Here is a 14791-nt window from a genome sequence, read left to right on the forward strand (position 1 = left end):
GGCATTCCATTAACTATTAAATGTCTCTCTCAGTATGCCAGCCTGTATCTTTGCCTACTCATTACACTGTAAAGAATCTAGAATATTGCCATGGTAACTTCAAGACAAATATCGATGTGTGCAATGGAGGATTTTTCGGTTTTCAAATTTTATATGTGGACTTGCATTATCATTTTTATTTATGTGATGTTATATACATATTTAAATACACATATGTACAGATGTCTGTGTAACCAAGTTTCCATAAAAGATTTTAAATAATTTAGGAAACACTGATATAATTAATATAGGCAATTAATTTTAACTGAAACTACTAGAAAGTGACAGATATTTGAACTGTGAAAATGGGATATGATTATTGAAATATTTTGGTAATCCACTAATCTGGGCTAAAAGGCAAATGGGTTCTATTATCATATAGTTGTCATTAATTAAGGAAAGAAGTAAAGACAGGGTCATCTTCACATAACCGAAAAAGAAATTTGCTGAGTTGTATGTTATCTAAAGGACATTAATAGTATGGTAAAAAGACTTGCCATCTCAAAGAAAGCATCATAAGAAACTTTCCTAAACAGTGTTTGCTTCATTTGTAGCTGCCAACAGAAGCACAGGGACTGAACTGATAAAGCTAAGTCCTGAGGCCTTTCATGGAGGTGACATACCTGTATCACCTCTCAGAGGTCACCTGAAGTGGACCTGGCTGGCATCCCAGAAACTAGATGGGACCCTCTGTTTCCAAACTCATGAATTTTTCCCTCCTCCCTTGTTCATACTGAATCCTGTTCCCACAGGGTGATTTGATAGACACTTAGTTAAATTTGCACTACTTGTGTTTTAGTACTTGCTTCCCATAAGAAATGAAATGATTTTACTTTTGTTATTTAGTCTGTGAGAAAGAAGAGACTCATTTCAGATGGAAAAGCAAGACCTTGCTGGGAGTTGCCTCCTTTTTAAATGGTCTTTCTAATCCAAAGATATCAGTGAGGACACACCCGAGTCATAGATAAAAATTTAAGCAAGTGAGATATTCGCCCCATCACCAATTATTAAAAAGCTCAGGAAAGAATTTCAGAAATATATTTATTTACTAAAGATGAGAAAGAGAAAATATTTCTAAATTGTTTAGGATGTTGCTTGAGTGATCAAAGTTGGAGCAAAACAGAAATCCTACATTGTTTCTAGCAGATTTTATCAGCTGGAGGCATTTGGTTGAATGTCAACAAGCTATAAAGCAGTCTTGTGGACTACATTGTAGCCAAAGCATGAGTACTGTGAAGCTGGACCAAGGACCATGAACCTGTTGTATCATTTAAAATCTCTCTGATTCCTGACAAGTTACTCAACTCCTCTGAGTTTCATTTACTTCGTGTGTAGACTGCTTTACTTTGTTTAGGAATTGGTGCCTTGAATACTTTAGGTGATATATACAGAGATTAATATGGTGCCTTGAAAATAGTAATTGCTCCAACAGATATTAATTATTCCCAATATCACCTTACATTCTTATTACACTAATGTTTTTTAGATGCTTGCTCTAAAATACAGTAAAAATGTGAGCATGGAAGTATTCTGAAATTCAATGGGCTATATAAAATTAGTATAAATATTTACTTTGGAAAGAACTGTACATAGAGATCACTGCTAATGAATGTGAAAAATAGAAATGAATTAAAAGATTTATGTAGACTTAGGGTTATTTTCAGGTTCTCTGACAGAAACAATAGGAACATTTTTAAAAAATTTATCTTGGAGAACTCCATTAAATCAAAATGCTTTGAAGTATTTAATTTAAAAAATGCTAATTTGGAGATCTTAAAAAAAGAGTGAGATCTAAAAGCTATCAGATGGCAGACTAAATGAAAACTGGGCATAGTCTTAAAAAAATATATGTATTCTGTCCTTAATTTTCATTTATTTTTAGGTAAGTTTCCATGGAGTTCTATCTTTGTGAAATAATTGGACCATAGTTATGTCTAAGAATCCGGAAAATATTCCAAGCAAACAATCTGGTACCTAAAAAACCTCTCCCTTATAAAGCATTCAAAGGAGAAGGGGGTTCTCATATTTGTATCCAAGGGATTACCTCTGTCAGAAACACCTCTGGGCATTGATTAAAAGTACAGATTACTAAACCCCAATGAGGTCCACTAAATTAGGTGTTTCCCTACTGATGTGCATTCTTAGACATCACCTTTTATTATTTAAAATCAATCTGGGAGATATTGGGTAACTCTATAACCTCTCTGAGTATTTTAGATGAAAGGTGTACTTCACTAATGTTAAGTAAGATGTCATTTGAACCAACTTTTTAAATTATTGCTATAAATTTTTTTACAATATTGATAAATTCTGTCATTCTGAACAACATCAAAGCAGTAAAAAGGGGCCATCAGAGTCTTAATGAAATTTAAGTCTACTTAAAAATTTCTAAAATTAAAACAGGACTTGAAACTGAAAAACACATCTAAGAAAATGAGATAAGTCTGTATCTGTTTAGATTTTTGAGTCTTTCCACTAAAAGATAATACTTCACTTATCATTTTAAAAATTAATAGCCAATGCTGAAGATGTAGCTACAGTGATAGAGCACTTGCCTAACATACACCAGATCTGTCTGATTCTCAGCCCCACAAGAACAACAGCAATAATAGAGTTGATAGCCTAGTAAAAACAAAGCAAAAAACAAAAATAGAAACAAACCCTATACACACACACACGTGCCTATGAAGTAATATGTATCATTAAAGATACATCCAACTACTGCACTGAAAATGATCTACATCTTTCAGCACTAGATGAAGTAGTTTATATACATTTGACAACAAATAGAAAGCTAAGAAGTCTGAGTTCCCACTTCTCCCTTCTTCCGTTGCCCCAGGATGGCATGGCTAGTGAGAGGACTGTGAGTTCAGCCCTTCCTCTTCTCCACTGGTGGGATTCTGGTCCAGAGAGCTATGGGAAAGCCAGCAGCACAAGAGAACCCTGGGTAAGGCACACACAATGTGCTGGCAGAACTATTCCACGCAACATTAGCAATACAAGCCAATAGGTGATCTCTAAGTTTTTTTTTTTTTTTTGCTTTATTCTGATTGTCTTCTTTCTCTCCTCCTTCAACTGTCTTGCTTGACTTTCACACTTTCATGTGAATAAACATTGACTTTTTGCTTTCTGGTTCACTTCAAAACTCTTAGGCCTTCTCTCCCAATCCTTCCCTCCTGTGTCTTACAATTAACACAAACTTAAGTGATCATTTTGTGTCCTCCAGCCTTGCTCCTACTATATTTACCACATTTATCTCTCTGTTGTATCCCCTCTCCTTCTGAACACCGTCCCAAACAGGATAAAATCATTCTACTAACTGGAAACTAATTGCATACAAGTTCCTGGTGTAAGTTTGATTTTATAATATTTCTGTAGACTTTGCTCCTATAGTTATAGATATCAGGGTAATAGTTACCACAGTTTGTTAGTAGCCAGGCTGTACTTGAATCTATTGTTATTGACAACTGAACTGTTTTAATCAGGAAGTCATACATATCCTCTTATGATATACCAGTTTTACCCCTTATGACAACCCCACAATTGTAAGGCATCATAGCCATCACCATAGTCCAGTATCAAAGGAATGGGCCCTCAGTCAAATCGATAACAACTCCTTCTTCTTAATATATTGGGAAAGTAGATACTTGGGATAGACATAAAGACCAAGAACCATCTACATCTAAAAGACATCAAGAGGAGCAGATACCTCCTGGGAAAGCTTTGACACCAGTGACAAGCTATCTAACCTAAGAAATCTACAAGCATCCACATAGTAAACAAAATAAAATGGAAAATACCAAGTTACAAGATGAAGTATCAAAATGCAATCCCAGATGCCCAGCCCACCCATGATAAGTCCAGAGCACAAAGGAACAGAGGAAATTGGAAGCCAACAAATGGAACTCTCTGAAATAATAGCAGCAGAAGTGAAAAAAAAAAAAAACAGAAAGATAATCTTTAAGGTGCCAAGAGAAATGACTATCAAAATGAGAGACATTAAAGTAGACACAGATAAACAAATACAGAAGTTTAGGAAAAGGATGGAAAAGATGGATACCAAGCATAGACAAAAAAGGAAATCAAGGAAACAGATTCAAACAGAAATTCAGGAGATTAGAAACTCCATTGGAAATGTATGCAGCAGATTGAATGAAGGCAAGGATAGAATATCAGGTCTAAAAGACAAGAATGAGACTAGCAACCAGGAAAAGAAGATATCTTAGAAATCCCAAGAGACCATGAAAAATCAATCCAACAGCTACAGGAAGAAGCAAAGAAGAACAATATAAGAGTCTTTGGAATCAGTGAGAAAGCTGGAGAGAGAGCAAAAGCCATTAAATACCTCTTAATAGACATAATGTCAGAAAACGTCCAAACATGGATAAAGATTTTGACATACAAATAAATGAGGCATATAGAACTCCAAATAGCAATGACCAAAATAGGTCTACACCAAAGCATATAATAATTAAGATTCCAGAAATTCAACACAAAAACAATTAAAAGCAGCTAGAGAAAGGAAATAGATCAACTATAAAGGAAAGCCCATCAGAACTGCAGCAGAATTCTCAACACAAACCCTTATGTCAAGAGGAGATGGAAGTAAGATATTTCAAGTCCTAAAGGAAAACAATCTTCAACCAAACCAATGTATCACACAAAATTATCTTCCAAAATTTATGGAGAAATAAGATATTTTGAAGACAAACAACACATGATCCACAGAATGCTTTGAAGGACATATAAGAAAGAGATAATGAAAAAACATGGATGCAAAGGAAAAGAAACTGCCAGGTAGGGCAAGCAATTAAATACAAGAGAAAGTTAGGGAACAAACAACATGAAAAATAAAAGCCAATAATTATCAACTATAACCATTGATGTAAATGATCTCAACTCACCAATCAAAAGAAACAGACTGGCAGAATGGATCAAGAAGCAAGATCCAACAATATGCTTCTTTCAAGAAACACATTTAACATAAAAAGAAATTCATACACTAAAATTCAAAAGATAGAAAATAACACCCTATGCCATGGGAACCCTCCCAAAAAGCAGGCGTAGTTATTCTATTTGCAGACAATGCAAACTTTAAAACAAAACTGATCAAAAGACATAAAGAATGTCACTACAAAACCATAAATATGCACAAAACAGGTTCACCGAACTACATAAAGCAAATATTACCAGGCATAAAAAACAAGTAAACATTTAAACAATTTTAGTGGGAGACCTCTCACAAACAGATAGATTAACTAGACATAAAGTCAACAAAGAAATGTCAGAATTAAACAAGCCTGGGAACAAACGGACTTGATAGATATCTACAGAGTGTTACATGCCAAAACATCAGAATACATGTTCTTCTCAGCTGCACATGGGACATTCTCCAAAATAAATCAAATTTAGCTGACAAAATACATTTAATTCAATGTGGAGAAACTGAAATCATCCCATGCATACTATCTAACCATAGTGCAATGAAACTGGAAATCAGAGACAAAGAAAATCACAAAAACATCATTAACATATGAAAATTAAACAACATCTTTTTGAACAACCAGTGGATCACAGGGGAAGTTAAAGACCTCAATTTATACAACTAAACAATAATTCCAATACAATATACCAAAATTTATGTGACACAGAAAATACAGTCCTATGAGGGAAATTTATAGTGAGGAGCTCACACATCAGGAAAACAAAAAAAATTCAAATATCTTAATGCTGAACTTCAAACTTCTAAAAACATAGGCCAAATCAAGCCCAAAGTTCATACAAGGCAAGAAATCACAAAAATAAAAGCAGAAATTAATGCAATAGAGGGCAAGAAAACAGTACAAAGAATCAATGATTTGAAAAGTTGGTTCTTTAAAGAATAAATGGAATTGAGAAACCATTAGCCAATCTCATCAAAAAGAGGAAAGAAATAACACAAATTCAAGCAATTATTGATGAGAAGAGGGAAATCACACAGATCTCACAGAAATCTAGAAGATCATTGAAGCCTACTATGAGAACCTATATTCTAATAACATGGAAAACACAGAAGAAATAGACAGATTCCTTGACACAAGCAAATTTCCAAAGCTAAATCAAGAAATATAAAAATTCTAAATAAACTGATACTAGCCAAAGGAACTGAAAACATAATTAAAAATTTACCAACAAAGAAAAGCTCAGATTGAGACAGATTCACAGTTGAATTCTATAAGAAATTTAGAGGATAAATTGAAGGAGAAGCAGTAGTTTCAAAATGATTTCTGGAATCAAGTATTACTCTGATTCCAAAACCAGAGAACGACCCAACCAAAAAAGAAAGCTATAGGGCAACCTCCCTAATGAACATAGATACAAAAATCCTTAATGAAATACTGGCAACAGAATACAGCAAATCATCAAGGTTATATACATCATGACCAAATAGGATTTATCATAGGGATGCAAGGATGGTTCAATATATACAAGTTAATAAATGTAATACATCATATTAACAGAACCAAAGACTAAAATCACACAATCATCTCAATAGGTGCAGAAAAATAATTCAGCAAAGTCCAATACCCATTCATGATAAAAATCCTGCAGAAAATTGGCAAAAATGGTCTTTACCTCAATCTTATAAAAGCCATCTATGATAAACCAACAGCTAGCATCATATTAAATGGTCAAAAACTGAAAGCTTTCATTCTAAAATAAGCAACAAGACAAGGATGTCCATTCAGTATAGTTCTGGAAACATTAGCCAGAGCAATTAGACAAGACAAAAAAAAAAAAAAAAAAAAAAAAAAAAACTAAAAGGAATAAAGACAGGAAAGGAAGAAGTTAGATTATCATTATCTGTAGGTGACATGATACTCTATATATAAGACTAAAAAAACTCCTCCAAAAAACTTGTAGCTTTAATTTCAAATTCAGTGGCATAGTAGTTTACAAAGTCAGCACTCAAAAATCAATAGCATTGTAGTACAAAAGCAACAAACCATGGAAAAATTAGAGAAAGCACTCCCTTCTCCATAGCATCTTAAAAATGGTTTAGGAATCAATCTAGCAAAGGATGTAAAAGACTTGTACAGTGAAAATTACAGTACTCTACAGAAGGAGATTGAAGACGACATCAGAAAATGGAAAGACATTTCTTGCTCATGGATAGGAAGAACCAACATAGTGAAAATTGTTATACTCTCAAAACTGCTATACATATTTAATACAATCTCAATCAAAATACCATTAATATACATCACAGATCTAGAGAAAACAATCCTAAAATTCATTTGGAACCAAGAGTGACCTAAAATAGCAAAAGCAATTCTGGGCAACAAAGACACATCAGATGGTATCACAATTCCAGACCTGAAATTATACTACAAATCTACTGTGGTAAAATCAGCATGGCATTGACATAAAAACAGGTCTGAGGATCAGTGGAACAGATTAGAAGATGCAGATGCAATCTCAAACACAGTCAGCCACCTTATTTTTGACAAAGGAACCACTCTTATTCATTGGAAGAAAGATAGTTCCTTTATCAAACGGTGCTGGAAAAACTGCCTTTCCACATGCTGAAGACTAAAACCAGACCCATGACTATCATTAAGCACCAAATAAAGTCAAAATGTATTAAAGATCTAAATAGAAAAAAAAAAACCACTAAATTTACTGGAAGAGAAAATAGGTAGAATCTCAAAGACATAGATGTATTCAGAGATTTCAGGAACAAAACGCAGACTGCCAGGGAAATATTACGAAGAATCAACAAATGGGATCTCACCTTACTAAAAAACTTTTGCACAACAAAAGAAATCATCAACAGAGTAAAAAGACAACTCATAGAGAAGGAAAAATTATAGCCCGTTGTCCCTTAGACAAATGATTTACATCTAGAACATATAAAGTATTGAAAAAATCAGACCTCCCAAACTCAAAATCCCAATCTAAAACTGGGCATCTGAGGTGAAGAAATACAAATGGCAAACACATGAAAAATGTCCAATATCATTGGTCACTTGAGAGATGCAAATAAAATAACACTGAGATTCTATCTCACCCCAGAAAGAATGGCTGCCATCAATAAATCAACCAATAAGGGGCTGGGGATTTAGCTCAGCGGCATAAGCGCCTGCCTGGCAAGCAGGCAGTTGTGAGTTTGATCCCCGGTACCGGTAAAAATGAAAAAGACTAAATAAATACATAAATAAATACATAAATAAAAAATAAATCAACCAATAACAAATGCTGGCAGAGCTGTGGGGAAAAAGGAACCCTTCTGCACTGTTGGCAGGTGTGTAAACTGGGGCAACCACTGTGAAATCAGTATGGAAGTTCTTTAAAAAAACTAAGACTAGAGGTCCCCTTTAACCCAGCTATTCCCCTCCTGAGTCTGCCCAGAAGAATTAAAAGCACCATGTCACAGTGATATATGTGCACCCAGATTTATGGCAGTATAATTTGTAATAGCTAAATCTTGGAAACAATCCAAATGTCCATCAACTGACGAATGGATAAAAAAATGTGTTTTTTTTTTTTTTTTTTTTTTTTTTTAGCAACTGAGTGCTGCTCAACCACAGAGAAAGAATAAACTAGAAACTGCTATAGGTAAATGGATGCAACTCGAGACCATACTCATAACTGAAATAAATCAGGCACAACATCATATTGTCTCACTAGTGTGAGAAGCTGAATGAGTACACAAGACTCAAAGTGTACTGTGAATTTCGGAGGAAACCGTTCAAAATAAAAGACAGATTTTGATGAGGGAAAAGGGAAAGGAAGGAAGGGAAAAAGAAAAATATATTTATACACAAGGTAGTTAAGAGAGTTACACAGCTGGTTTCTCTTAGTTCATGGAAAAGAAAGGCTTGTGCTAATACTGTTTGGACAAGACAGCATGCCTGTACCTTGTACTGTGAATGACTACTATGAAGACAGCAACGTGCAGTGTATCAATTACACTAAGTCTCCTACTAACCTGTTTTGAAATTCGTTTTATTGTTATTTTTGGTTTTTGCTCTTTAAAATAGAAAACAGGAAAATAATTGATAATATATATAAATTATATATAAGTATATATAAATTTTGCACAAGTCAAGTGCTCACATGACCTCATACCTTTACACTATTGGGGTGGTGCAGGACAACTGAGGTTACATAATTTGCTTTATGTCACAGATGGGTACTGAAACAAAGGAGTTCACGGCTCATCCTAAACTAGGGTTTTTCTTTATTACGTGGAAGTTGGTGAGTTACTTCCACTCTTGAGAACAGATTGCCTGGAATCCTAGATTAAGTTGGACTGTGAAGTTGAGTCCAGAGCTAACAAGACCAGAATTATCTCTGTCTGCCACTGACACGTGAGGGCGGGAGTGACCACTTTTCCTCAGAATCACTGTTCCTATATTAGACTACTGTGTTCTAGAATTGGAAATGATGTAGAGTGAACATAAGAAAAAGAACCATAGATGGATCTCTCCTTTCTCAATCCATCTGCACAATGACATGAATATTTTAAAGACATACATTAATCATATCTTTCCTGCATTGTCTCAATTAAATGAAAAGGCTTTAAGGGCCGGGGATATAGCTGAGTGGCAGTGTCTGCCTGGCCAGGGCAAGGTTATGAGTTCAACCCGGTACAAAAAAAAACAAAAACAAAAACAAAAAAACAAAAAAAAACAGAAGAAGAAAAAGAAGAAGGAGAAGGAGAAGGAGGAGAAGGAGAAGAAGTAGTAGAAGAAGGAGAAGAGGAAGAAGCAGGAGAAGAAGGAGAAGAAGGAGGAGGAAAAGAAGAAGGAGGAGGAGGAGGAGGAGGAGAAGAAGAAGAAGAAGAAGAAGAAGAAGAAGAAGAAGAAGAAGAAGAAGAAGAAGAAGAAGAAGAAGAAGAAAGAAATACTTTAAAACAAACAGGAAACATTAGCAGAGAGGATAACTGATTGGCTAATTTTTAAGTATATTTTCAGGATGTCTAAATCGTTAACATGTTCATTACCTAACAGAGTGAAGACAAATGTGTGATTGCTGTCTCCACAGAACAGGAAGTTAGTAAGTTCAGGGTCATTGTAGATCCTTATCTCCCAACGAGCTGGGAGATGGCCCCAGGACAATCATGGGTGTTTAGAGTGATCCTCTTACTGATGTTAAAACTTGTGTTCACTGAAACCTCAATGAACTTAGGGCCTGTCCTTGAAGAAGAGGGGAAAGAGAGAAGAAATACTTTTCACAGTGTGCAGGAATTGAAGTATTTAGAGGCAGAGTAGTACTGGATTCACAGTTCTGGAAGATTCATCTTAACAAAACGCTTCACCCAGTCCTTCTCAGGTCTCCCAGAGACGGAGCTCTCCCGTGTCCCCAAACATTGGTATGGCTTCCCTAGGTGACGGTCGTGTGGGGCATGATGAGCAGACCCAGCCTGAGCACCTTCATGGTCACCCAACTCCTGCAACTCCTTTCATAGAATCAGAGGTTATTAAATCTTGGCTGCTATCAGTTATGCCAAGGTAAAGTGAAAATACTTTCTGATATTCCAGAATTGGAGACAAACCAATGTTCAATACTAGATATTAGCTCCCCTACAAGGTTCCTTGGTTATTCTGCTCACCTGGACTTTCCCCTGCCACTTAGTCATCATGGCCTCAAATATGGCCCTATTCTTCCTGGCTTCCATACCTCTCTGGGATATTAGTTTGGAATCTCCTCTGAGTCCATTGTCACCTTCTAGTTCTCAGATCTGTCACTTAGCTATGTTGACAAATTTAACTCTGAATATTCTCCACAAATCAAGCTCCCCACTCACCATTACACATCCAATTTACAAGGGAGAATCTATCCCAAAGCTCCTATTTTTGAACTTTGCATGCTCTGGCAATGCTGCTTTTTTTCACTGTTGTTTAGTTCACTGTTTCTTAAGACAGAAGAGAAGAAATAAAAGGTAATGAATACAATGTTTCTATTAAATCCTAGTCATCCTACTGCAGACCTTAGTAGTTTTCTCATTTAGGAAATAAACTTTCTCCGTGTTTCATGATATTTCAGTAACTGGGCTCTGATTGACCGGGGCTTCAGTGTCCAGCCCCAAACCCATTTTAGGTAAGGTATTTAACATTTCAGTTTGAGCTTCTGAGAAGTAGACACAACAGTTCTTTAGCCAAAGTTTTCTTGGCAGAATTAAGTGAGATGTGGCCACTACCTTTACTAGAAACATTATTATGAAATCTCATATTGTTTCTCCACCATCCAAATGGGGTGCAAAAAATAGACACACTCATTTCCATTTCATGATGTCGGTGGGAGATTAAAGCCAAAACGATTGAGGGAGAATCCTGGCACAGCACCTTCCCCTGCATTGTATTTGTCATGTGTCAGGTGTCCTGAGGACACATCAGAAAGGGACCCTTCCTGGCATCATGCTCAGACCCTGAATCCATTCTGGCTTTCAGAGGACTGTGCTAAAACATTTCTTTTTTATCTTTTACATCTATGGATGTATATCAATGCTTGCTTGTTGCTAGCACAGCATGAGGAGAATGAGGAAAGGTAGGAAACAAACATAAGTGCACACGGTCTCTTCGGGGCCCACGCTCCTGGCCTGCTTCTCTTTACCTGTCCAGCTCTGTGCGCTCTCCGCCCTGCTGATATTTTACTGCCACGGCTACTTTCTTTAGCGCTAGAACTCAGTGACATTTAGCAAACAACACCGAAACCACGAGCTTTCCTAAAGACCAGCAATAATAAATTATCTTATGATGGAAACAAGGATTGTATTTAGCAGTCTACTGAAATCTGTACAGTGCATAAAATAAAATTGACCTTGAAAAATAAAGACTTCTATGAAGGTAAAATATGAAATGCTACTGCACACCTTAAATGGCAGGTAGATGAAAGGGAATATTCATGAAACAAGGGGAACATCTGACGTGCTTCGAATATTTCAGTGAATTTCACATCTGCGTGGCTGGGTGAAGATTTAAGTGGACAAAGATGCCCCAGAGGCCACAGTCAGTTCTCCTGTCCGCTGACAGCCTTCTTCTCAGTTCTTCAGATTAACAGCCTCAGCAGCTCTAGAGCAGTGAATCTCAGTTGTCACCTTTAATGCCACACTCCCTCACCTCGCACACAGATCTGTTTCCATTGAGCATCTTCACCATGCCAGGGGCTGCTTGAGTTGATGCTGCCTGACATTTTGGTGAACACATGGAATTGGTGCATCGCTGCCCCTGCCTGTGGTCCCTGACCTAACCTGGCTGCACAGTGGTCATCATCTATCTCTTCCTGCCCATGTGGCCATGCACCCATCGTGGCTTCTTCTCACTCAGTTACTGTGATCATCTCTTGCAGCTCTATACCTGTTACCAACCTGATTGCCGAGTCATTCTCTAGGCTAAAAACTTCAGAGTCTAGAATTGTCATAATGCATCTGAAATGTTATTGCTAGTCCTTGATTCTTTTAAATTTAATTTTATTGTAAAATACTGAATACTTACAATAAAGCACGGGATACTCATATATTCACAATTAAAGTCAAAGCAAAACTAAGCTCTGCAAGTGTTAGAGGGGATTACTTCTTCACTGTATCTTTTATTTTCATTTCAGAGCGGTCAGTTGGCTAATCACCTCAGAGGTGGAGTGGTCAACATGCTGAGCTAGGTTTCTCCTGCCTTCCTCTTAGAAATGGGTTGGGTGGGTAGTAGAAAGGAAAAATTTCTATCTACAGTTTCTTGCTGGTATTACCTTTGAAAAAGTAGTTGAATTTACTTAATTCAGTAATCCAGTTTACATATCTGAGTTATATTCTTGAGTCTTGTCTTTATTGATGAAAGACTACTTCGCTCTATAAGTGGAGTCATGAAGGTTTGAGTATTGTTTTAACTTGGCACAATGCATTTATCTATCATAGACAGAATAATACACATCCAACATAGAAGATATGTACATTCTTGCCCCTTGATCCTATAAACACAGAAATAGAACAAAAACAGCTTTGCCAGTGTGATAAAGAACCTTCAGATGTGGAGGACTCTCTAGGGACATTCAATACTATAACCACAAAGCACCCTCGAAAAGTGAGCGGAGAAGGTCAAAGGGAAGTAGGAGACATGACACCGGAAGTGAAAAGTTGAGTAATGTTGAGCAGCCGCCCTGAGCCAATGCATTTTGGCAGCTTCTTGAAACTGAAAAAGCAAAGGATGTGGAAGTCTTCGGAAGGAAGTCAGCCTAGCTCACATCTTGATTTTCTACTGTTAACCTTCCGAACTGAAAGAGAATAAAGTTACACTGTTTTAACCCACAATATTTTTGCTCATTTATTGAAGAAGCAACAAAAATAATGTAAGCCAGCCCATACTGTACATGGATCAAGAGTTCATTCCATTTCATCAGGAAGCAGTATTCCATAGGCTAAGAGTACTACCCAGTTTTTTAAATCATTCATCTATTGAGGGACATGTGAGTCAGATCTAGATTTGAGCTGTTACAAATAAAGCTGCTTTGAACATTTGTATGCAGGTTATTGAGTGTACATATATTTTTATTTCTCTTGGAAAAACGTTACAGTGTGTGATTGCAAGCTCATATGGTAAGCACATGTTTAACTTTGTAAGACATTGCTGTATTTTTATTCTATTGTCTTTTAAAATTTTTTTTTATTTTAAGGGAAAAATCCAATAAAAACAATGGTACAGAATTTCAAAAATAAGATTGTAGGAGAGTAACATGTTTAGTACATTGCATATTGTTATCTTCAAAGTACTTGGTCATATTACCAGATAGAGGCTTGAAAATTGATTAAACTGTACAGGCACAAACCTTTGTTTTCCTTCTTTTCTTTAGATAACCAAAGTAAAAGTAAAAAACAAAGCTTTCTTTTCTTTAGATAACCAATGCAAGACTAGAATTAAAATATCTCTGCCAATATGACTTCTACTACAAACATCGGTCCCTGAAAGATATATAAACTGGAATCAGGATCTGATTTCTATATAGACCCTTCAGCATTATACAGTTCCTACTCTGTCTAACACATATTATGGAGGGTGGTGGACAAAAGTTAGTCTCTTACCTAACCAAGGAACAATTTTCCTCCCAAAGAGCTGAACTGGGATTTAGTCAAGGAATTAATTACTCTTTTGTCAAGTAGAGCTTACCTCATAATTCCACTGAGATTTGATTATAGTTTTAAAGAAATGTCTGGTGTGTCTCTGCCATTTATGGATTTTTAAAAAAATCAATATATTTATTACCATCATATGTAAGCTTTTGCAACACTACAGTGGAGGCAGAGGTGAGAGAAATTGTACGAATTGTCTTTTAATTAATAAATCACTGGGTAACAAAGTATCACATACTGACCTGTTGGGGAGAAATGCTTATCATCCAGAATCCTGGTTTTGAATTGAATTTCCCAAAGGACTTTGGCTTGCGTTTCTTGGGGTAAAGGTAGATGTGTGTTTGTGTGTGATGCTTTAATGGAACACTTTCACTTAAGTGTTTAACTTAATACACTTCATATGATTTACTACAATAGATAATTGTAAAAGGAAGATTTCATCAGGAACTGGTTGAAGATGAGCAAACTGATTTTCTCTTTTTCTTGACTCTTCTTGAGGTCTAAATTTCCCAGACTCTTACAGTTGAATGTGATATTTTAGCTCAAGCAGTATGTACATAAATCAGTTCCAGCAACCTCTACAGAAAAGTCCCACACAGAATCTTTTGTGTGCTTTCTAATTCTGCAGGAGAAAACTTCAAAGATGTAAGG

Source organism: Cavia porcellus, unplaced genomic scaffold (assembly GCF_034190915.1).
Source record: "Cavia porcellus strain 051 isolate PalLab524CR breed Dunkin Hartley unplaced genomic scaffold, mCavPor4.1 scaffold_1, whole genome shotgun sequence".
NCBI classification, from domain to species: Eukaryota; Metazoa; Chordata; class Mammalia; order Rodentia; family Caviidae; genus Cavia; species Cavia porcellus.